Source organism: Lithobates pipiens, unplaced genomic scaffold, assembly GCF_037356315.1.
Source record: "Lithobates pipiens isolate NorthernLeopardFrog02 unplaced genomic scaffold, aLitPip1_a1.2 Scaffold_18, whole genome shotgun sequence".
Taxonomy (NCBI): Eukaryota; Metazoa; Chordata; class Amphibia; order Anura; family Ranidae; genus Lithobates; species Lithobates pipiens.
Window position 1 is genome coordinate 261,261,073 of NW_027507758.1, and position 26,195 is coordinate 261,287,267.

The following is a 26,195-nucleotide window of genomic DNA, read 5'->3' on the forward strand; positions in this document are numbered from 1 at the left end:
CAACAGTCCTAGGCTGCCGTAGCTTAAACCCTCCATTGGGCTGTCATCCGCTATCCAGGGACATGCTTGGGATACATGCCACCGGAGGGCTCTGTAGCTCTCATCCAGCTTCATCTCTGCCTAGACCAGCCTGCTTAGTTCAGCTGTCTGTTCCATTAATCCATACTGCGACCAGTACCTTTCCTGGTTGGAGGGAAGAACTTTTCCTTGGTGACACTGCTCATGGGCTAGCGCTTCCATCCAGAGTTCGCAGCGGATATCTAAAAAAGCAGCGGAAACGTAAAAAGCAAGGCATTTGAAAACCAATTGCCTTAATACAGCTAAAACTGGTAAAGATTTAGGTGTCATACAATTGATAGCAAACACAACACCTTTAGAATGAAAGAGAATACAAGAATTCTGTAGTGGATCGCCCCAGTGCTAAAGAGCTACTAAAATAGGAAATATTTCAAGCAACACAATATTTTTTGTTAATCCTTGTTCCACCCAAGAAGTAGGCCAAAAATCCATAGACCAATGACCTTGCCAAAATGCGCCAAAACCGACTGAACCTGCTGCATCAGTAAATAAAGAAATAGCAGAGGCTTCACAAAATGGGGTTTGCCAAATAGAACAGCCATTATAGGATGCTAAAAATTCATCCCAAACCAAAAGATCTGAAACCAAATCAGAAGTAATACGTAAAAAAATGAAAAGACGATTTAAAACCTGCTAAAGCCCTATATAATCTTTTAGAAAAAAACAGACCAATAGGATGATTTGAGTGACAAAAGCAAGCAAACCCAATAATGATTGCAAGGTTCGAACTGTCCCTTTAGTTTTAGAAAGAACAAGAGAAACCAATGCGTGCAAGCGAGCAATTTTATCTGAAGACGACATTCCATCAAAACCGTGTCAATGGTAATGCCCAAAAATTCAAGGCAAGTAGTAGGCCAAACAGACTTTTCTTCTGCTAGCGGAATGCCAAAACATTTACAGATGACCTGGAATTCACTAAACAAATAAAGACAATGGGAAGAATCAGTTGGACCCATAACAATCTGGTGCAGCACTGCATAGAAGCCAATCAGCTTCCAGGTTTTATTGTCAAAGCTTAAATGAACAAGCTGAAGTTAAAAGCTGACTGGCTACCATGCAAAGCTGCACCAGATTCTGAGGGCTCCCATTTTAGTAAATCTCCCCACTGAGAATTTCGGCTGGTTACCAGTTCCACTCTGGATGCTCATGCCCTGTCGCTGAGCTCTTTTCCCATCCCATCTCATCCCATCCCAGCACAGCACACAGCTCCTCCTCCCCAAACTACACACAGCTGAGATCACATTCCTATACACACAGTATAATGATGGTGATGATGGTGGCTGGTCGACAAGCGGTTAACCGCATGCTGACCAGCGGCAACATGGCTCGGCTGTGCAAATCACAATTATGTTACGTCAGTAACATAAACAGCCACTAGGGGGGAGCTTGCGCCTAGTCGGCGCGCGCACCCCCTCCCCGAGCCCATGGGAGTGCTCAGCAGTCTCGATCACACAGCTCCCGGTTCTCCGTGTGCCCCTTTTTAGTTGCAAGGCCTGTTATTTCAAGTGCCACTTGCATCTAAAAAGGCTCTTTTTTTTATTATACTGTATTTCCTTCGTTTATATGTTTCATGTACCAGTTTTCTGCCCTAGTGACCACCTGTACACTGCCCTGCACATTCCTGTACAATCCCCTGCTGACATTCCATCCTTTGCCCTACTGACCTCCCATACACTGCCCTGCTGTCCTCTGCCCTGCTGACCCCTGTACACTCCCTTAAAAACGTATAGCTTCTGTACACTGCATTACAAACTACTGACCCTGTCCACTGCCCTGCTGCTGCCCCCTGTCCTCTGCCCTGCAGACCCCTGTACACTGTCTTAAAAACTTATAGCTTCTGTACACTGCCCTACAAACTACTGACCCTATCCACTGCCCTACTGACCCCCTCTACACTGCCCTGCTAAAACCTCATAGGTAGTATCTGGAATGTTGAGATTTCTTCATACTGACTATACCCTAGATTTCCAACTCTGAAGACTTCCTGTTTTACAATTGTATTGCAGCCTTTCTTCCAAAGTATACATACTGATATATTTGTTACAATACTTTGATTTTACTAACCTTATTGGGACATTGCATAATATTCTAACATGATCATACTTTCTTCATATAGGGAAACTAAATGTTATGAATATTGAGTTATGATAGAAATATTTTTTTTTGTATTTACATATATTCGACTTTGTATTAGTAGTTGTTAAAAAAAAACATTATTTGTGTGGTATTTGATGTACAATATTACCAATTGTTGTAATATAGCAGAGGTGTTGAAATTTGACAAAATAGTCTTAATGTTGAAAATACAGCCTCTTGAATGCATAGTAATGAGTATGAATATAGAACTACTGCAATGTAAGAATTATATTTTTGTAAAATATAGACATTGTAAATTTGGTTCTTGTGGTCTACACAATGTAAAGGCATATGAGACTTCCCAAGAATTTGCTCTGGAATTTTTGGGTAAACTACATGTCCTTTCTAGTTATTTGAAAAAAACAACATTTTATGCTCTTGTCTAAAAAAAAAAAATGAAATCGAACAATATTGACAAGTGTTAAAAAACTCAATGTTTCGGTAGGAAATATTATATAAAGAAGTTTACAGAGTATAACTGAAGAAAATATAGGACAAGCACAATTTTTTAAGAAGGGTGACAGTGCTATAGCTTAGTCCGAGTGGAAATATTTAATCTATCATTCTTGTGACAGCCACATTTTGTAAATGGCAGGCAAACCCCTAGTGAGCTTTCTTTTGGGACATACCTTATATATTATTTTAAGTATAAATATAACTCCCAGCAATACCATTAATAGATGTATAAAATGTCCCTTATGTGCACAGAATTAGTTACAGTAGTAGGCTTTTTTATATAAGGACTTCTTGTGCTTTGCATTCAGGTAGATTGCATGCATCAAACAAAGCTAGTATTATCATTTAAAAAATACACAGAGAACTGGTTAATGGAAAAAAGTACTACTTTAACTTGTACTTCTTGATGAATCAGAATACCAGCTTGAGTGATCCTTCTGATAGTTATGCTACCACTGGTATAACTCTTAAGTTATATAACAATGCAGAAATACTCCAGGAAGAGTAAAGAAATTCTTCCTGACTCTAAATATAATTTTCACACTGCATGATGAGGTGGCACTGGGCTGCACTGGTGGGCACTTATGAGGTGGCACTGATAGCCTGCACTGATGAGGTGGCACTGATGAGCTGCACTGGTGGGCACTGATGAGGTGGCACTGATAGGCTGCACTGGTGGGCACTGATGAGGGCACTGATGGGTTGCACTGGTGGGCACTTATGAGGTGGCACTGATGGAGACAATAATGGAACAAAGTGTTTCTTTGCCTGACGCGTTACTAAAAAATATTTGAAAATATAACAGTCCATACATTGGCAGAATACAGGCTATTTTTCAATTAACTATCCAGTACCTGGTATTGGATCTAGGACAAAAATTTCCAATCCAGGGGCAGAGTTTAGCATGTATTCTGGAAGCTGCCCCACTATTACAGTTAATTACAGGATGGGCTGCTGTGGTCTACTTTACTCCATAGCATTCCACCCAAGCTCCAGGAGGAAAAATCTCTTATGCATCAACATGGGGACAAAGTGCTTTGGGGTGGGGGGGGGGGGGGGGGCAGAGAAATTTCATTTTTGCTGCAGCATGTTCTATGCATACTACAGATGCGCCACTTTACAACCCCTTGATGTAAAAAGAATGCCGCTGTCCCTAAGTGATTTAGTTAAAGCAGGTGCACGTTGTATACCAAAACTAGTGACCACTTTATGCTTTTGCTTTTCCAAATATTGGCAAAATAAAGGTATCAAAAATCAGCTTCTTATTTTGGGGGGGGGGGGGGGTCTGGTGCTCACCTCTTCTCTCCCAAGCTCCATGTGGATGGGCCCTCTCACATACAATATAGGACTGTTGGTATACAGTGTGTTGTAGAGGGTATCAAGAGCAGGTGGGGACCCTATGTAAAGTTTTATATACGGCCCTATTATTTGACGTTATGACCCTTTTGTAAGGTGTCATTCCTGTGAGGCTTTCAGATGAGAAGCAAAATATTTGCATCAGGATCTAAGAATCCACAGGTACTGACGATACCAAAACAAACAGTAGTTATATTAATTTACCATTCAGTTCAATGCCATCTGTATTATCCCTTAACCCAACAAGATAAAATAGGCTTATTCAGCTTTATTTTAGAAGTGAATATGTACTTTTGTACTGACATGTATATATTATCACATATATTACAACACAATCTTTGTGTAAACATTGGATCAGTGAATTTAGAAAATGCTTCTTCATGCAAATCCTATTTAACCTTTAACTACTTCAGCTCATGAACCTGTATACTCCTTGAACCATATTTCACCTATGTGATTATTAATTTGACAATACATATGGTATCAGGCAGCACAGTGGTGTAGTGGTTAGCACTTTCACCTAGCAGCAAAAAGGGTCGCTGGTTCAAATCCTGACCATGACACCATCTGCCTGGAGTTTGCATGTTCTCCCTGTGCCTGCGTGTGTGTACTCCGGCTTCCTCCCACACCTTTAAGACATGCTGGTGGGTTAATCAGATCCTGTCTAAATTGGCCCTAGTATGTATGAATGTGTGTTTGGGACCTTATAATGTAAGCTCCTTGAGGGTAGGGACTGATGTGAATGTATAATGTATATATAAAGCGCTGTGTACATTGACAATGCTCTATGAGTACCCAAAGTAAATATTAATTACTAAAGGGAGGAGGAAGTTGTGCTGAACAGGCTCTGTGCAAGAGCCCTCAGAGGGAGCCCTCAAAGGCAGTTTCTATATTTTTTCAGAACAGGTTTACTTAAGTTTAGCTCAGGAATATTTATTTGACATTATAGTCTATTTATGTTTCTGCTAATAAATCTTTCAACATAATTTGTATGATTTTCTTTTTCCTTGGTCGCTTGGCTTTATACCATATTTTCAGACTGCTGACCTTTTCTTTGTTAATCTCTTTGGGGATGACTGTTAAAACTGGATTAAGGAACATTTCCTAAGCGGCACTGGAAAATTATGGTGTGGTTCCCAGTCAAAAAGGCTTAATTTTTATTTATTATGTGAAACTCTAGGTAAACAGTTAAATACACAGGACACATACAACATACAGTACATATATTAATTATCACCTGCCAAAAGTTTGGTATTTTTGTCTAACCACCGTTGTGATACTAACACTTCTGCTAGTCATTAATATAACTTTGCATCTTCTGTATTCAGCCTTATGCCATGTACACATGGTCAGACCTTCCAGCAGAAAAGGTCAGACAGAATAATTCCATTGGATATTCCAATCGTGTGTGGGCTTTATCTGACTTTTTCTTTTTCTGACGGACCTAGAAATAGAATATGTTTTAAATCTTTCTGATGGAGTAAATTTCTATTGGGAAAACCGTTTGTTTGTATGCTATTCCGACAGATCAAAAATGACACAAGGGCAGCTATTGGCTATTGAACTACCTTTTTCCAGTCCCGTCATACATGTTGTACGTCACCGCGTTCTAAACGATCAGACTTTGGTATGATCGTGTGTAGGCAAGTCCGTTTCAGAGGAACTCTGTCGGAAAGACCATCAGAGTTTATTCTGATGGAAAAAACGGTCGTGTGTATCGGTGTAGTGTAGTGGTCGTGTGCGGCATTACTGTTTTTTTGGGGTCAGTTCCCTGCTCATTCAACAAAGCTTCTGCTTTTAAATGATTTTCTAAAGAACAAACTGGAGGTAAAAAAGGTGAACTAAAAAGCTGCCTTGCTGAGCAAGTAAAAACATTTGGCACTTGTCTGGCTGTGTTGTTTGACATTTGTAAATCACATCTTGGGAATGAAGGAAGATTGGCACTGGAACCATAGGGTTATCCTATTTGTATAATAATTTATGGTGGTATTTGGACAAAGTATGCCAATTGGCAGTTGTTCCACGTCCAAGGATTTCTACAATTTTCTTGGCTTGTGCCTGAATAGATCTGAGATTAAAGTGCCACATCAGGAATTCATTGTCCAGGTAGACATTTATTCCAATATGAATTTGGACAAAGGGTGGAGTCAATCTCAAGATTAACCATGGCAAGCAAACTCTAAAGCAAACATTACATTATAACTAAGGGCATAGATGGAAGAAGGGGTTTGGGACTTCAAACTGTTTGAGAGGCAGGCATACAGCCAGAGTTTTAGATGGGGGTACAGAGGGACATTGTAGTCTGGTAAGTGACAGTGGTCTTCTGACTGGATGGGGACAACACTACAGGGTGATAGCAAGGTGGCTGGAGGCAAGCACTGTAACCCCTTTTCTCTCATAAGCCTGGTCTCCTGGTTGAATAGAAAAATCAGCTCTCAACTGTGGTCATGTGGAATGGGATCACAGGTGATTGAACCCCCTGTTATATGGTGCTTCCCAGAGATTCTTTTTTATTCTAAACCCACTGAGCGCTGACACCCCCGGTTTTGTTTTGCTGGTCTCCTGGTTGGCTCTACAACTTTTGTTTCTTGCTAGGAGCCGTGCATGTGTTTTGCTGTTGTTAACATAACAGCTCATATTTTTTTGGGACAGTATTTTATATCTGGTCTTATAGAGATTGATATTTCTCTATCTCTAGTGCATTTTATGACTGGCATGGTTCTAATAGGTTACTTTAAATGACCACTGCAGACTATATACAGCGTTGTATTTGTATTTGACATGTTCCTGACCACTGAACTCTGTACTCTGGTCTGTATATGAAAAAAAAAAAACTGCCAACTGCACTCTATATGCTGGGCTGTATATGACATACTCCTGACCACTGCACTCAGTACACTGATCTATAGATTACATAATCCTGACCACTGCATGATGTACACAGGGTTCTAACATACGCCGTACCAATGCACTCTGTTCACTGGGCTGTATATGAAATACTCCTGACCACTACTGCCTTTATGCTGGGCTATATATGGCATACTCCTGACCACTGCATTCTGTACACTGGACAGTATATTACATATTCCTGACCACTGCATGCTGTACATGGGGCTGTATATAACATACTCCATACCAATGCACTCTGTTCACTGGTCTCTATATGAAATACTCCTGACCACTATGCCTTGTATGCTGGGCTGTATATGACCATTACACTCTTTATGCTGTATTGTACAACCGTTGCTGGTTGCTTAGTAGACTAGTCACTATTTAAATGAAAGTTTTCTTTAGGCTAGGCTATATGCCGAAAAGCACACGTAATGGATGAGTTGATTCTTTTTTCTTTTTACAAATTATTTTTCGAAGGATTTGCACATGTCTGTTAGACCTTCGCTTGTGACACAATAATTAAAGCATATTGTGTTGGTACAGTTCATGATTCACTGTGGATCGCGATGCCTATTTATACTCCACAAGGCTGAACCCCCAGGAAAAAACTGTTTTATTGCCGGGATTTCATTTAGCTTTAGTTTAATAGTGAAATGACAATAAAAAGCAAATTTTACACACATATATTTGTTATGTAACTTTTATGAGCAGGTGTTTCAATTGATATTGAAGCATTATCATTAAGCGCTATTCATTCCATGTTCTTCTTTGGATGAGTCACTATTGTTTTTTTTTTTTGTTGCTTTCTGTTTCATAGAAGTAGACTGTTATATTATGTTATATTATGTGCTTTCTGCCAGGTACTGCACAAACAACTCCCACACTTCAGGTAATTGCTGCTTTTTTATTACCTCTTGCCATTATGAAATGACTGTGCGAGGTTGCTCTGCTCTAATGATGGGCTCAGTCAAGATCACAATTTGTCCCAATACATCCTTACCGGTCATGAAAATACTGTGCGGATGAAAAAAAATCAGACAGGCAAAGAGTTCAATGACAAATTGGCTGCTTTACAGACATATTACTGCTCAACAGGCCGTGTGATAATCACAAAAAAACGTCTACACATCTATTAAGAAAAATATGATGTCCTCCTTGGAATGAGTCTGTACCATATAATAGGCGTATTTTGTTCATAGCTCCGACACACCACTCCTGTTATATGATTGCATGTGGACCGTAACTGCAGAAGAAGGAGATTTAGATGACTAGAGCATATTCTGTTCCACAGGCAACGCCAGTAGCCATGAGTAAATCGGCCGGTGACGTATTTTAGACAGCTCCAGCTTTAAAGTCTCAGGTGAAAAGCCTTTCTCCAGGAAACACATTTTAATTGGCAAGCGCCTTGTTCTTTCCCCTCAAAGCTGTGCTTAGTCTTTCTTAGCTTCTTCCTTTTCCTCAAGGAGTGTCAGACAATTCACATTATGGGGTTGATTTACTAATGGATTAATGCTAACTCTTGGTGAAGTAAACTTATGTTTAAATTAAACACCCAAGCATATGCATATGGGGAGGAATTTCAAAAAATAAGACTTTTCCTACACATGTTTAGAGCAAACATGGATTAACCTTATTAAGAGTTAAAATGACTCCTCATATGTGTTGCTATTAGATGTTTAGAAGATGTATTAGGAAGTCTTCTTCATGTGCTGGCCTTTGGATGCATTTAATTGCCTGTATTGAAGGTAGTAGTCTTGCAGTGCCTCTCTGGGGTTTCGGGTTCGAGACAGTTCTTCATTTACTGGGGATAAAGGAAAGCACTGTTATTAGCAATAAGAGCTTTACTAGCTAACACATATTAATCATCACCAGATAATTAGATGGCCACTGTGTGGCTGTTCATTAGGGCAGACCGTGCTGGGATATCCTATATATTGGCAATTAGTATAAAGCGACTGCACTAAAGTGTTCTGTAGTGCAGTCAGTACCGAATGTCTATTCATCATACGATCATGATTTATAGTACAAGGGATTCCCCAGTCACTGCATTCAAGTAGACAGAATCCTAAAGTGTCTATTAAAGTGGTGGCTACATTCAAATTTCTCTGCATCAATTTTTGCAGGATGGTGTGTTTGTACATGGAGTTTACATGCGTTAATATCCATTAAAGAGGATCTCCAGGCTTGCCCAAAAAAAATTAAAAGTCAGCAGCCACAAATACTGTAGATGCTAACTTTTAATATAAGGACACTTACCTGTCCAGGGATCCACTAATTCTTCAATTGGCTTTGAGAGCAGGCGTTGGCATCTCTAGTAAGGTAAACAGGAAGTGAGGCCTTGCCACTTCACAGCCTGTTTCCTACTGCGTAAATGCGAGTCACGCTGCACCTTGTAAATGGTCCCATAGTCCTCTGGGATTTGTAATGTGTCCCAGAATACTGCGGGGGAAGCAGGGGGACAAAAGTTGGAGCAGGCTCCCCCCCCCCCACCAAAAAATTATCAAATGTGGTAGTGGGGGGGGGGGGGGGTGTACAAACAGGCAGTGTTTCCCCTTTTGGGTGGAGCTCTGATTTAAGTTTAGGCTTTCCACTACCATGTGGGTTCAAGATTTGTGGTCCTGGTGATTTGTGCAGATTCACCTTGATTGATCCTTTTTAAAACCATGATGCATTTCATGTTCTTTGAATTATAGCCAGCAGGCTTATATGGGCCAAGAATGGGACGCTTGGATGAGTCATCCCACTCACTATAAACAGAGCTGCTGTATTGAAAGGATATGAAAGTTGACAAACTGCACGGGGTCATTTACAAAATCGTACTTACTGTACTCATTTTGATTTCTAGCCCTTTGGGTAATGAACCCCGTTGTGTCTGTAGGCGAGTATAATTTACTTTCTCCACTACGGATGGCACTCTTCCGCAGTGGCACTGCAATTGGAGAAGAAGTCAAGACTAGCATAGTCCCTTTATGGTTACCTGGGTCACTAGGGAAGTATACCATTGAATGCTGCCACCTCATGTGACTCTGGTAGCCATCTTGGGTCAGGCAAAGCCTTTTTGAGACAAAACCCAAGGGTCAAGGACGACCACTCACAAAAAATACATTTTAATTCAGGACCAACAGCGGTGTTCATTGAATTATAGAAAATCTTTATTATACAAAAATAGATAGTAATAGACAGACTGCAAGGCTTTTAGCCATCAACCCTCCAAAAAAAAACTTTTAAATTTAGACAATGTTGTCATAGCATTAAAATAACACACAGCTGAGCTCAGAGCCATGCAAACAGCAGCCTGTCATCTTCCATACATTCAGCAATGCCTCACACGTGCATTTTAATAGATGTAGCATCTCAACAGGTGGGTCTTGGCAAGCCCACATGGGCCGGTTTCAGTATATAATCCAATTTAATTGACTAGTCAATGCTATGGACACACAGTGTTGAGAGGTCACAGTGTCACTCTTGACAATGATTATTCACCTATATTTATGGCCATTAACAGATATGAAATTGAAATAGGGACACACTGCAGGATAGACTTCTTTAAAGAGAATGGTTTTCAGGAATCGTCTATAAAGATGGATAACTTAGCCACTTTAGCCCCGGAAGGTTTTACCCCCTTAATGACCAGAGCATTTTTTGCAATATGGCACTGCATTGTTTTAACTGACAATTGCGCGGTCGTGCGATGTTGTACCCGAACAACATTTACATCAACTTTGCATAACTAGGAGGCGTTACACTGTTACGCCCCACTTACCCCTCATTCACTTATCTCTTTAGCACTAGCTTACCCCCATCTATGCCCTCCATAAGGCTTGGTGGCCTTTGATTTGACCTGGTGACTGCAAATCTTTTCCACCATTATCGATTCCCGGTATGCGGCCTGCGTGGCGATTCATCCTATATTGATATGTACTTTGTAATATATTTTGCTTGTTGTTTTTGTGTACTAAAAAACTCTTTATTAAATCTATTGTTAGTTGCACATTTCCCCTGAGGAAGCTTATTGCGAAACATGTTGGGAACAAGTGCTGTCAGCCTGTCATCTGTTACCTCTGGGATTCCTCCTGTCGACTAGCAATGCGTATACTGCTTTCTTTATTCTTGTGTATTACATGTGATGCCACAGTGCTTTTTAACCACTTCAGATCCGCGCTATTGCCAAATGACGGCAACAGCGCGGACCTACATTTCCGGGACTACGTCTATTGACGTCGTCCCGGATACGAGCGGCCTGCGCGCCCCCTGAGGGGCGCGCGCGGCGCGCTCTGTGATCGGCGAGTCCGTGAGACTCGCCTGATCACCGATCCGTGCAAGGGGTCGATCCCGACCCCTTATCACGTGATCAGCTGTCAGCCAATGACAGCTGATCATGTGATAGAACGGAGCCGGTAATCGGCTATTATTCCTCCTCGCGCTGACAGCGCGAGGAGAGAAAAAAAAAGCCGATCACCGGCGGCCGTGATCGGGACATCAGTCCCGATCACGGCCAGCAATACAGCTGACCACCTGCCCCCTGCCAGTGCCCACCTGCCCACCGCCGTGCCATCCTGAATAAAAGTAAGTGCCCCCCATCAGTGCCCATAGTGCCCACAGTGCCACCTACAGTGCCACCCACAATGCCACCCACAGTGCCATCCAGCAGTGCCACCAACAGTGCCACCAACAGTGCCACCCACAGTGCCCACAATCTGCCTCAAAGGTGCTGCGACCCAGTGCCGCCCATCAGTGCCCAGCAGTGCCGCCCATCAGTGCCCAGCAGTGCCGCCCATCAGTGCCCAGCAGTGCCACCTATCAGAGCCACCTATCAGTGCCACCTATCAGTGCCCATCAGTCCCGTCTATCAGTGGTACCTATCAGTGCCCATCCGTGCCACCCATCCGTGCCACTTATCCGTGCCACCCATCCATGCCATCTTATCTGTGCCCATCTTTGCCCATCAGTGCCGCCTTATCTGTGCCCATCGGTGCCGCCTTATCTGTGCCTATTAGTGCCGCCTTAACTATGCCTATCAGTGCCCACCAGTGCAGCCCATCAGTGCCCACCAATGCAGCCCATCAGTGCCCACCAATGCAGCCCATCAGTGCCCACCAATGCAGCCATCAGTGCCGCCTAATCAGCGCACTTCAATGAAGGAGAAAAATGACCCGTTTGCAAAATTTTATAACAAACTATTAAAACATGATTTATTTATTTTTATTTTTTTGCATCTTTTTTTGTTTGTTTAGCAAAAAATAAAACTCCGAGCTGTAACTAAATACCACCAAAAGAAAGCTCTATTTGTGGGAAAAAAATGATAAAAATTTCATTTGGGTACAGTGTTGTATGCCCGCGCAATTGTCATTCAAAGTGCATCAGCGCTGAAAGCTGAAAATTGGTCTGGGACTGAGGGGGGTTTAAGTGCCCAGTAAGCAAGTGGTTAATGTACATTAATAAATTATTATGAATTTTTAGTATTTTCTGTTGAAGTTTCATTATATTTAGCACCGTTGAAAAATCCCCCTTTTCCTTCCCCCCTTTCTCTCTCCCCCCTCCTAGTTATGCAAAGTTGATACATAATAGGGGATGAGGTGCCTACTCTTTTCGGGTGCCATTAAGTGGCTTGGACCAAATCTTTTCTATAACATTTACATCCTTTTTTTCTCACAATGAGAGCTTTCTATTGGTGGTATTTGATCACCTCAATGGCTTTTTTTGCGCTATAAACAAAAAAAGAGAGACAATTTTGAAAGAAAAAAATATATTTTAAAATTGTTGCTATAATAAATATCCCCAAAAATGTTTTTTTTTTTTTATTCTTCATCAGTTGAGGCCAATATGTATTCTTCTTCTACATATGTTTGGTAAAAGAAAATCGCAATAAGCGTATATTGATTGGTTTGTGCAAAATTTAAAGCGTCTACAAAATAGGGAATAGATTTATGGCATTTTTATTATTATTTTTTTTTTACTAGTAATGGCGGCAATAGTAATGGCGGCAATCTGCGATTTTTAGCGGGACTGCGACATTGCAGAGGACAAATCAAACACTTTTGACACTTTTTTGGGACCATTGACATTTATACAGCGATCAGTGCTATACAAATTCAGTGTATATTGCGTAAATGTCACTGGCAGGGAAGGGGTTAACACTAGGGGGGAATCTAGGGGTTAAATGTGTTCCCTAAGTGTGTTTCTAACTATGGGGGGATGTGACTGATTGGAGGAGGAGCCAGATCGTTGTTCCTATTTAGTAGGAACAGACGATCTGTTTCTCCTCCCCTGTCAGTACAGGGATTTGTGTGTTTACACACACAAATCCCTGTTCTGGCGCTCATGCCCATGATCGCGGGTGTCCGGCAGCGATTACACCCACCAGGCACGTGCATTGGGTCCCCCGCCATGCAGCGGGATATGGCTCTTAAAGGAGCCACCGTACATATACAGCGATTCGTGCAGGAGAGCCATCCTGCCGCCGTATATGTACAGGAGTCGGTTCGGGAAGTGTTTAGGAGACAGTCGGACAGATTAGGGTAGGGAGTTCCAAAGGATGGGAGAAGCTCGGGAGAAATCATTGTTGCAAGCATGGGAGGAGGTGACAAGGGAGCTAGAGAGCAAATGGTCTTGGGAGGGCCTCCTCTAAAAGTGAAACTTCACTCTCCCAACATTGACTATTTTTAATTCTCATGCTGCTAGTATTAGTAAATAGATAGGAAAGTATGTCATATTTACTTGTTTTAAACTTTTTTTTTTCACATTTTTAAGGTTACTTTCTGGTTTCTTGACTAGGCAAATGATGCCATACATCCCAGGAGTCTTCATGAGGGGAGGAGAGGAGGAGGGGTTTTCTCAGCTAAGAACACTCTCCTGAATGCCTGTTTGAGCCTAGGGTAGATGTATTCCAGGAAGTAAATGCTACATGAATCATTTGCCCTTACTCAAGATGGCCCAGGGGGGAGCAACAGGGCGATTGCCCCCCCAAAATATTAATGACTCCCGTCCTGAGTCTCTCTCACATCAGCAGCAGCGCCAAGAGAGAGAAAGACCCTGTTCTCTTCATGCCGCACTGGAGCCTGGAGAAGATGGGAGGACTCGGAGGGTGGAGCTGCACTGCTGGCCTGGCCTCTCTAATGCCTGCTGTACTGGTTGCTAGCTCCTGTGCCACCTGGCGTCTAGCAGCCAGTGACATCAGGTCAGTCATGTCCCAACCACTGCTGTGGGGGAGGAGAGCGAGGAGCCACATTCAGTAGTGTGAGAATGTTGGCTCCACCTACCTCCTTCATCCATGATCTTCCTCAAGTCTCCAGCGCAGCGTGAGCTTGAAGACACTGACACTCAGGATGAAGAAGGCATAAAGGCTGCAGTGTCTGTGTGTCATGTGAAGTGATGGCAATTGGCGATGCTGCCTGCAATCCCAGATCCTGCTCATCTTTCTTGGTCCTTGGAAGCCCCTCCCCCCACCAGAGCACCAACGTATAGGAATTAAAGTGAGTACAAAAAGTAATGATTGTGTAAAATCACAGAATAGAATACATGTATGCCAATTATTTATGAAAAAAAAAAAAAATGCTCTTTTAGTATTGACATTTTCATCTTGTTCAATCTTAACCACTTCAGCCCTGGAAGGATTTACCCCCTTAATGAACAGGCCATTTTTTGCGATACGTCACTGCATCGCTTTAACTGACAATTGCGGGGTCGTGCAATGCTGTACCCGAACAAACATTGAAGCCCTTTTTTCCCCAAAAAGTAGAGGTTTTTTTTGGTGGTATTTGATCACCTCTGCGGTTTATATTTTTTGCGCTATAAACAAAAGAAAACGGACAATTCTGAAAAAATAAAACAATATTTTTTACTTTTTGCTATAATAAATATCCCAAAAGTTTTTTTCAATTTCTTCATCAGTTTAGGGTGATATATATTCTTCTACATTCTACATATTTTTGGTAAAAAAAATAAAAATACATCACAATAAACATATATTGATTGGTTTGCGCAAAAGTTATAGCATCTACAATTTTTTTTATTTATTTAATAATTTATTTTTTAATAGTAATGGCTGCAATCAGCGATTTTTAGCGGGACACGGACATTGCAGCAGACAAATCAGACACCTGATACTTTTGACACTTTTTGGGGACCAGTGACACTAATACAGTGATAAAAAAAATATGCACTGTTATTGTATTAATGACACTGGAAGGGACGAGGTAAACATCAGGGGCGATCAAAGGGTTAAGACCTCTTTCACACTGAGGCGCTTTACAGGCGCTATAAATAGTGCCTGCAAAGCACCTCTAAAGCGCCTCTCCCCTCACTCTAATGTGAAAGCCCAAGGGCTTTCACACTGGAGTGGTGCGCTGGCAGGACGTCAAAAAAGTCCTGCAAGCAGCATCTTTGAGGCAGTGCTGCAGAAGCGCAGGCAAAGTGTCATTTTGTGGGAGATTGTAAACCTTTTTCAGCTGCTAGCAGGGGTTAAAAGTGTCCCGCTAACAATAGCGGTGCTTTACCCCCAACGCCCCAGTGTGAAAGTGCCCTTAGTGTGTCCCTAGGGGTGCTTGCTAACTGCGGGGGGTGGATTCACTAGATGAATAGAGTGCTCCATGTTCCTGGTTAGCAGGAACACAAGATCACTCTGTTCATCTTTGACAGAATGGCGGTCTACCTTGTTTACATAGACAGACCACTATTCTATCTCTGTGGGGAGCGATCGCAGGTGGCCGGCGGACATCGCTGATTGGCTCCCCCTCTGTCCAATCAGGATTGTATGATGTGTTAAATACAGTTCTGTAGGCAAAACACCTTATTTTCTGGAAGTGCCCGTCCCGAGATTAGACTCTGGATCCGCCCCTGAGATGGCCACGGTCAGAAATGTTAGGAAGTAGTTTCTCAACAAAGTAAAGCACAAAGACATGGATGGATGGGAGAATTTGAATAGTAAAAATTTATTAAATAGAGTTTTTGGTTTGTGGTCTTCAGATGCAGTGAAGATCTACTTTAATTCTTGGAGTAAAACCCCTGCCTGTGCTATTTTGTCTGGTAAACTTGAGCCTAGTTATTAACCACTTTCCGCCCGGCATATAGCAAAATGACATTGGCAAAGTGGTTGCGATATCCTGACCTGAAGGGGGGCACAGAGCAGCGATCGTTGCTGCAGTGTATCAATCTGAAGAGCTGTTGATTGGCTTTTCCTCACTCGCGTCTGACAGATGAGAGTAGAGGAGAGTTGATTGGCTGCTCTCCTGACGGGGGGGGTGCCGTCCAGGACCACCAGGGATGGCCACCACACTGGACCATCAGGTATGCCACCCTAGACCATCAGGGACATGCCAATCAGTGCCCAGGCAGCTGCCAATCAGTGCCAAGGAAAATGCCTGCCAGAGCCACCAGTGATGCCTATCAGTGAAATCTATCAGTGCCAGCTAACAGTGCCCATCAGTGCCGCCTTTCAGTGCCGTCTATCAGTGCCACCCATAAGTACTCATTAGTGCAGCCTTTCAGTGCCCTTCAGTGTCGGCTATCAGTGCCCACCAGTGCCACCTATGAGTGTCCATCAGTTTAGTTTAGCAAAAAATAAGAAACCTCAGAGGTGATCAAATACCACCAAAAGAAAGCTCTATTTGTGGGAACAAAATGATAAAAATTTAGTTTGGGTACAGTGTAGCATGACCGCTCAATTGTCATTTAAAAGGTGACAGCGCTGAAAGCTGAAAATTGGCCTGGGCAGGAAGGGGGGAAAGTGCTTTGTATTGAAGTGGTTAAAATAATCTTTCTGTTGAACAATTTTACATTGTTACATCATTGGTCTCAAGCACGGGTTGCTGCTAAAACTACCTAAAAAACCTGCAAAGAATCAGATTGGGATACTACTGCTGTATGTGAGGTAAGCTAATTGTGAAAAAAATTGTCCATGGCAGCAGCTAGCTCCCTACTAGTTGTCCAATTAGCGCTCACCCAGAAGTGCACAGCCATTTTTGGGGGGGGGGGGGGGGATTCAAGACAAAAAAGCACATTTCTGGGTACTACTTGGACACAATCAACATTTCTATATAACATGGCAAATCTTCAATTTTGAATTTGGTTCCACCTTAAAGGGGTTGTAAAAGTAAATGTTTTTTCACCTTAATGCATTCTATGCATTAAGGTGAAAAAACATCTCACACTGCCGGCGCCCCCAGTCCCCCTGTTTTACTTACCTCACCCCTCGAAAGTCCTGCGCTCGCCCCCGCCGTCCTCTTCGCCGCTCAGCCTGGCCGCTGATTGGCTGGAGTGGATGGATTGAAGGCAGCGCAGCCATTGGCTCGCGCTGCTGTCTCTCACATCCAGTGACGTGGCGCGCCGGGGGCGGGGCCATGTGAGTCAGCGAGTGGCTATAGCCGCCGGCTGCATCATGGGAGCACGCCCGCGGGTGCTTCTCACCATGCGAGGGAGCTCACATGAACATGACAGGTACCTATGGGAAGAAGCAGAGACAGCCACCAAGGGACCCTAGAAGAGCAGGTTCGGGGGGCCGCTCTGTGCAAAACGAGCTGCAACGTGGAGGTAAGTATAACATGTTTGTTATTTAAAAAAAAAAAAAAATTTACTTTACAATCCCTTTAAGGTAAGGTCACTGAGCAAATTTGACTGGCTGTTAACCAATCTGCTTCTAAAAACTGCCTATATACAGAATCTCACAAATGTGAGTACATCCCTCACATTTTTGTAAATATTTTATTATATCTTTCCATGTGAAAACACTGAAGAAATGACACATTGCTACAATGTAAAGTAGTGAGTGTACAGCTTGTATAACAGTGTAAATTTGCTGGCCCCTCAAAGTAACTCACACAACCATTAATGTATAAACACTGGCAACAAATGTGAGTACAACCCTAAGTGAAAATGTCCAAATTGGGCCCAAAGTGTCAATATTTTGTGTGGCCACCATTGTTTTCCAGCACTGGTATAACCCTCTTGGGCATGGAGTTCACCAGAGCTTCATAGTTCTAGCACCTACCTAAAGGTAGAGGGTGCTACATTCACCCCCACTAAAATCACAGCTGTCCTTAGCTGTGGAGAAATAAATTTGCAAAATACCTCCTGAACCCAGGAGGAAAGGCATCCATATCAATTAGTTGGATGGGGAAGGAAAAAAAAAAACACAAACTTAGATGGGGAAACATTGTATAAAAATACAAAATGGAACATGTACACTGTGACCATATACATACATTTGCACACTTTATGCATCCTAACAACAGGTCCCTGCAGCTAATATTGCATACAAGTGGAACCAGAGCACTGCTCCCTTGGGAGGAATACTCTGCTTACATTCCACGATGAAGATGGACAGCCATCACATCCCAAGGTTTCCTAAAAGAAGACACAAACACACAAACTATCTATACACACTAATCCTGCGTACACACGACCGGACTTTCCGACGCACTAGGTCCGACAGAATGAATCCGTCGGATATTAGGATTGTGTATGGGCTCCAGCGGACTTTTTTCCCCAAAAGTCCGACGGACCTAGAAATAAAACATGTTTCAAATCTTTCCGATGGACTGGAGTCCGGACGAAAAATCTGTTCGTCTGTCTGATCGAAAGTTTGGGCACCCCAGGTAAAAATGTGTATTAATGTGCATAACGAAGCCAAGGAAAGATGGAAAAATCTCCAAATGGCATCAAATTACAGATTAGACATTCTTAGAATATGTCAAAAAAAGTTAGATTTTATTTCCATCATTTACACTTTCAAAATTACAGAAAACAAAAAATGGCGTCTGCAAAAGTTTGGGCACCCTGCAGAATTTATAGCATTTTTCCATCTTTCCTTAGCTTCGTTATGCACATTAATACACATTTTTACCTGGGGTGCCCAAACTTTCGATCCCCACTGTATGCTGGTCCAACAGACGAAAACCGACGCTAGGGCAGCTATTGGCTACTGGCTATGAACTTCCTTATTCTCGTCCAGTCGTACGTCATCACGTTCGAATCTGTCGGACATTGGTGTGCTTGTGTGTAGCCAAGTCCATTCATTCAGAAAGTCCATCAGAACTCTGCCAAAAGTCTGTCGGGAAGACCGCCAGACCTAGTCAGTCGAAAAGTCCGGTCGTGTGTACGCGGTATAACTGTCCATAACACTTCACCAGGTAAAGGGGGTTATAATCCTCTATCTGGAGACAGAACGAAACACATATTTTTCCCAAAATTTTCAAAGTGACATATTTCCTCTTGTTTACTCCAGTCAGAGAGATTTAAAGGTGTCTCTTGGTAGGCACAATCAAACACGTGTGCCAGTGGGCAGATAAACTTTCTGTTTGGCTCCTGAACAAAGGAGTCCTTGAAAAGTAAGTAGCAAAGAGTTTTGGCAGAGATCATGTACACCCTAGTGTCCATGATATTGTTCTTCTTATCAGGCACCCTGGGTGGCAGACATTGGCTATACCCTGCAACAATTGTTGTCATTGGGGAAACCCACCCTAACCCTGCTGCAATCCGGAAGTCCTGGTGGGTGCTCCTACCTGACGCTACACAGCACAGTAGTCCAACTACAGGTAATAGCGTGGATCTGGTAATCTCATCCGGCTATCCCCCTCCCCTCTCACACCCCTCTCACATAGCATAGCTCTTAGTGTACTAACCCGCTTTAACCACTAGGACAGTGATGGCGAACCTTGGCACCCCAGATGTTTTGGAACTACGTTTCCCATGATGCTCTTGCACTCTGCAGTGTAGCTGAGCATCATGGGAAATGTAGTTCCAAAACATCTGGGGTGCCAAGGTTCGCCATCACTGCACTAGGACCTTGTTTCTGTGTGTAGCACGCCCAAGCTTCCACTCCCGATGAATGTCCTTGAAATGGTCCCAAACTTAACTTTTGGGCACCTGTTGGGTACATGCAGATAGTCCCAGACCAGGTCATTCTCCCACTGCTCCCGGGAGTCCTCAACAATGTCCATGATCTGGGATGAGACATATGGGTAATCCAGGCCCCACTCAAAAGCACCACTCCTTTGTACCTCTCGCTGAAACTGAGAAAACCTGGGCAGCTCCTCAGGCTTTGTATAAAAATGTATAAATACCGCGCTAAACTCTAAATAAGGCTAAGAAGCAGCTGCTAGAAGTACAATACATACAGTAAAAAATAGCGAAAATGTATGTAGAAGTGCTAAAAAAATAAGTGCCATTTAATTGAGTGCCAATTGATTAAACCAAGTGAAAAATAAAAATTTATTGTAGTGACAATATCAAATCAATAAATATCATTTAAAAAAACCCCCACATAAATAGAATGAATTACATGCATAGGAAACAGCGATTGCAAATAAATGAAGGAAATAGTCTTTAGTGAATAAAAACTCTGAAGTGAAATCAATATCAGATTCTTCCCTTTGTGATGATTACATAAAAAAACAGTGATTCCAGGTAAGATGCATGCGACCACTTTAAGAAATGGAGGCTTACCAACTCGCAAGCACAATAAGCTTATCAGGGCCTTGGGCAGAAGATGTAGCAAAATATGCCAATCGCAGAACTTAGTCCCAGAACCAAGCAGGTGCTTCTAGGGATCTGCACTCCACCAAACACAGTGGGTACCTCAGCAGGCTCTCATAGACCTATGATTCCCAAATGAATGGTATATAACCTGGGCTTCTTGGCTGGGGGGATTTTGTCCTCTAGCCATGACAATCTCTTCGATTTCAAACCTGGCGCAGAAGCCATCTAATTGCGTGGGATTGCTGTGAGCCGCGGCTTCCTCTTCCTCGTTGAGCGTCCTCATTGCATGTTGTCTCTGCTGCAGGGTGTCACACTGGCTCCTCTCACTCTCCGTTGCACAGCGGCATTCTTCTGTGCCAGGAGGTTTGAAATCTGAGAGATTGTTGCTGCTAGAGGAGAAAGAACAACAAAAATATCCAGAAAAATGCATTTTGACAGAGTTATAAATTGATGTTTTGAATAGAGTGGGAAGAGATAATATATATCTTTGTTGTTTATTTCCACCCGTGATTTCCTCTCCCTTCCTGTCCCTGTGATGCTCATGCAAGAAATGAGGGTGGTGGTAGTCAGTGAGAAAAGAAAGAACAAACAGCATTTCACTTATTATCATATGTTATAACCCATAACCACTCTACAATAAATGGCTTTTGTTTATTTCCCCCATTGATTGAGATTTCCCTATTACCTCCTGTCCTGAAATGAAGTGAGTGGAATTCTCCCCAGTAGGGAAACAATATGCTATACAAAACAAAACCTGGCAGAGGCTTGAACTCCTGCCCTATTTTATCCCAAAAAGAACAATCTCAACTTGTGATTGAACAGTAAAAGAGCTAGTACAGACAGATCATGTCATCTTTCTGTACTTACCTCCTGTCAGCATGTTCCTTGTTGACAAGGGACTGTCTGCAAGTACTGCCCCCTCCCCTGTCTGAGTGTTGTTGTACAGGGGATTACAGGGAATTTAGGCGTTTGCACTAATGTAAGCACTGTTTTTTTAATAAAGAAACCTTTAAGAAACCTACCTCCTTGGGTAACTTCATAAACTGGGATCAGAGACCTTGTAATATTCTCCTTGTTTTACCCGTATGAATTCATTGATGGTGTGTTACATGGCTTTTTGTTTTGTAAATGTGTTCTTATTTGACGTTACTGTATGAACATACTACACCATGAGGAATATTTATTGCTATTTATAGTTGGGTCTGAGACAGTTGTAACAGCAGGAATTAAATGTTCCTTTAGGCAGATCTAGGTGTCATCAGGATTAAAGTGCTAGCTTATGAACCTTTTTCGAAAGTATTTTCGCTGAGACCTTGTTGCATGACAGGCCGCATCATTCAAAGTCAGTTCGGTTCCTAAGGTGTTCCTGGGGGTGTCTGCTCACTCTCATTTCAATAACTTTTGAATTTTGAATATATTACTGAAGGGCATTGTGAGCTTTTTTTTTTACTAAAGCACGGCATTTTCAGTTTTTATATTTTTGGCTGTAAAATGTCATAAAACATAGTTAGGAAAGACGCAACATTTTTTAGGTTGACTTATAAAGAGAAATAATTGCAGCTGAATTTGTGATTTTTGTTTAGCAAAATATTCTAGGCACTTTTTATATAATTGGTTGTCTATTTAGGCCTCGTGCACACTAGACGTTTTTGGATGTTTTTACAGCAGCTGTTTTTGGCAGTATACGTTTTTTCCTACAATCATTAAACTCCGTCATGTTATCCTATGTGTCCATGCACACATAGGCTGTTGTCAGCAGTTTTGGGCAGTGGCGCTTTTTAGAGCAATAAACCCCCCCCCCCCCCAAAACTAGTGGGGTCTGAGAGATGTTTTTCAGCTGTAAAAATGCTCTAACACTGATAAATGTCGATAAACACTCAAAAACCTCACTCACCAGCGTTTAATGGTTTTGATCCATTTAAAAAAAAATAAAAAATAGTTTTCTTCTTCTTCAAAAAAAAAAAAGTGCTAACGCGGAAAAACGCTAAAAGACGCTATTGCAAAAATGGTGAAAAAAGTTACTGACATTTTTTTAACGTTATTTTAATGTCCAGTGTGCATGAGGCCTTAAAGAGGAAGTAAACCCTTTCAAACCACTTTGACCTACAGGTAAGCCTAGATTAAGGCTTACCTGTAGGTCCAAGCAATATCTCCTAAACCTATATGGTTTAGGAGATATTTGCCCGAAAATGGGCACCGCTGTCTACGGCGCATGCGCCGTAGACAGCGGCGCACAGGCGCACTAAATGCGGCAAGTCCAAGAATGGATTTGCCTAATTTGTCGACTCCCGTGCGCATGCGCGGGAGTGACGTCATCGCGGCTTCGCCGAATGGCAGCGGCGGAGCTGCGAGACGCGACTCCCGTGCGCATGCGCGGGAGTGACGTCATCGCGGCTTCGCCGCTGTCATTCGTCGGAACTGCGAGACGCCACCAGCAAGATGGATGCGGCGGACTACAGGGGACAGCGGCGACTTCGCTGGCTCCTGTGTCAGGTAAGTGACACATAATGAGCTACTATGCGATGCATAGTAGTCCATTATGCTTTACCTTTGCAGGGAAAAAAAGAAGAAGTAAACCCATCAGGGTTTACTTCCTCTTTAAGGTCAAGATTGAAGTTCAGACATCTGGGAAATCTTAAGCATAGTTATACTTGATTGCACAGATCTTTTTTTCTTGCTAACAATTCTGATGTCACTTCTTTAAAGCCATCTAAAGCCTAAACTTTTTATTTTTTGCTGTCTGCATCCCTGAGCTGGGTATGATTGGATTTGATAACTTTGTTGCATTATCTTGGCCCTTTGCTATGTGATGGTGGCCTCTGTGTGCTGGTGACCTAATTTTCTGTCTTGATGCTTTTCATGCACTTAGATTCCTTCCTCCGTTGCCTTGAGAGGTCTCTCTTCAGGAGAGCCCCCACCCTAGTACTCAGCTTCAGCTGATCATGAGGAGAGAAGTCCGCTGTGACTTTTAGCTAGGTGGACCTGAGTGTGCCTGGCCCCCGTCAGGAGTCTTGCACCCCAGGGAAGGATCCATACTCTTTTGGAGGGGACTATATGACACACCCTAGTGTACTTTTTTTGTGTGTGTAATTTTTTGTACACTTTAGTGTTTTTCTGTACAGCACCAAGGACTTGGGGGAAAAAAAAAAAAAGAGTTGCCCTTTTTGTCTGTCCTAGAGACCATAGCCACATGGACTAAAAGTAAAGGAATATACAAAATTTTCAGTTGTCATCAAACTAGGAATAGAAGAAAAATCTATGGGAGCATCTAATCTGGTGACAACGAAAAATGGAATTCACTCACTTTTTGAGATATTTCCTTTTCAGTTCCTGTTGTATATACGAGACAGAAAGTGAAAGAAAATCTCCCCAATAGGGCACAAATGGAAAAAAAAAAAAACAGCCATGAGTTTCAACTCTTTCATGCTCTATTCAAAACAAAAATGATAAAGCTTTGGCCCTAAATATACTTTAACCGCTTGCGGACCAGTTGCCACAGTTTTACTGCAGCAGGCTGGCTCTGCTGCGCAAAATCACGTTATTGTACACGATCTCGCGAGGCTTGGCTAGCGGGCGCGCACGCATGCCTGCCGCGAGCTCCGTGAGTCCGACAGCGGGTCCTGCAGACTCGATGTCTGCGGGCATACCCGCGATCACCTCACGGAGAGGAAGAAAGGGGAGATGCGGTTGTAAACAAGCATCTCCCTGTTCTGCCTAATGACACTGTCACTGATCAGCGCTCCCTGTAATCGGGAGCGCTGATCAGTGATGTGTCACACACAGCCCAGGCCCCCCCCCCCCCACAGTTGGAATCACTCCCTAAGGCACACTTAACCCCTACAGCACCACCTAGTGTTAATCAATGCATTTTTAATCGCACTGATCACTGTATAAATGTGAATGGTCCAAAATAGATCCAAAAGTGTCCGATGTGTCCATAATGTCACAATCACGATAAAAATCACCGATCGCCACCATTACGGCGGCACAGTGGTGTAGTGGTTAGCACTCTCACCTAGCAGTAAAAAGTGTCACTGGTTCAAATCCCAACCACGACACCACCTGCCTGGAGTTTGCATGTTCTCCCTGTGCCTGCGTGGGTTTCCTCCGGGTACTCCGGTTTCCTCCCACACTCCAAAGACATGCAGGTAGGTTAATTGGCTTCTGTCCAAAATTGGCCTTAGTATATGAATGGGGACCTTAGATTGTGGGCTCCTTGAGGGTAGGGACCAATGTGAGTGTGCAGGGATAGGGGTAGACACTCACTCAGGTTGAACTGGATGGACTGGTGTCTTTATTCAACCTTACTAACTATGAAACTATGAAACTAGTAAAAAAAACTATTTTTATAAAAATACCATAAAGCTATCCCCTGTTTTGTAGATGCTTTAACTTTTGCGCAAACCAATCAATAAACGCTTATTGTGATTTTTTTAACCAAAAATATGTAATAGAATACATATCTGCCTAAACTGTGGAGAAAAAATGTTATTTATTTATTTTTTGGGGATATTTATTATAGCAAAAAGTAAAAAAGAATGCGTTTTTTTTCCAAAATTGTCGCTCTTTTTTTGTTTATAGCGCAAAAAATAAAAACCGCAGTGGTGATCAAATACCACCAAAAGAAAGCTCTATTTGTGGGGAATTGTAAGTTAAAACAACGCAGTGCCGAATCTTTCCCTTCACTTCCTGTCCCATAGCCACAACAGAAAGGAAGTGGAAATCCCTACAAAGTAAGGGAATCTCGGGTGGCACCGGGGTCACCAGAACTAGTTTCCGCATTGTAAGATTTCCCCTCTATTACTGTTCTGGTGTGAACCCAAAATTTGGGATTTTCTTTTACTTCCACTTTTGATAATAATTATTAACAAGACAGATAGAGAGGGTAAATCTAAAGTAAAGTCTTCTAATCCCTGTCCTCTATATCCAAAAAAATAAATAAATTGATTTTAGTTGCACCTGAAAACCATTATAGGGTTTTGATTGCCTCTTACCTTTCTCATAAGGATATTTCACCTCAATTCTTCTCCTGGTGACCAAACAGTGAATTAATCTCCCTAACAGGGACAAAGATGGTAATAAACACCTTTTTGTGTCTGTGTCCCCTCTAGGGAAATTTTGTGTACCTTCTGTCATGATGGCCACAAAGAAGTCAGGACAAATCTCTCCAAAAAAAAAAAAAAAAAACTAATGGAGACACCTTTCCAACTTTGTCCAAAACTAAAAAAAAAAAAAAGAAAAAAATGCCTGGAACTATGCTTCAAGCAGTTTTATATTTTACAGTCCAAAACACATATCTTAGCACACACACACACACACACACACACAAAACGTTGCCATTTAGCACGTACCTTCCTCAAGTTTTATCCTGAGATATGAAATAAGACTTAACAGCAACAATGTCACAGGCAGGAAAATTCCTCCAAATATGTAAGCAGGGGGCAGCTCCCTGACAAATACAGATATTATGTGTCCCATCTTCAAGGGGCTTCTGTGGTTTGCAAGTCCAAATTAGTCAGCAAATCCTACACAGTCCTTTCTATTGTCTGTTATGAGATTTGCTCACTACGCTTCGGTGTCTGGCTTTTAAATCGGCCTTTGGTCCCACAACTGAAGCCCTGTTTTAGGACTTTGTACTATTTGCTCAGTCCTGTGATTTGTAAGAGGATTGAAGTAAGGTTGTAAAATAACTGCTCAGATTTGTCTCAAGCAGTTTAAAAATGTTTACTTCGCAGATCATCAGATTTGTCCAGGGTCAGTCTATCTTTAATTACTAACATTCTGGAACACTAATGAGCATGCTA

General features: G+C 42.4%; 1 long non-coding RNA gene across 1 annotated transcript; it reads right to left on the reverse strand.

Moving 5' to 3' along the window:
* Positions 1 to 7,543: 7,543 nt before the first annotated feature.
* LOC143987827 (uncharacterized) lies at positions 7,544 to 25,605 on the reverse strand. Its single transcript, XR_013276711.1, has 2 exons — positions 25,386 to 25,605; positions 7,544 to 8,719 (listed from the first exon to the last, which is right to left on the reverse strand). It is a non-coding gene; the product is annotated as an uncharacterized LOC143987827 (long non-coding RNA).
* Between the last annotated feature and the right edge of the window lie 590 nt (positions 25,606 to 26,195).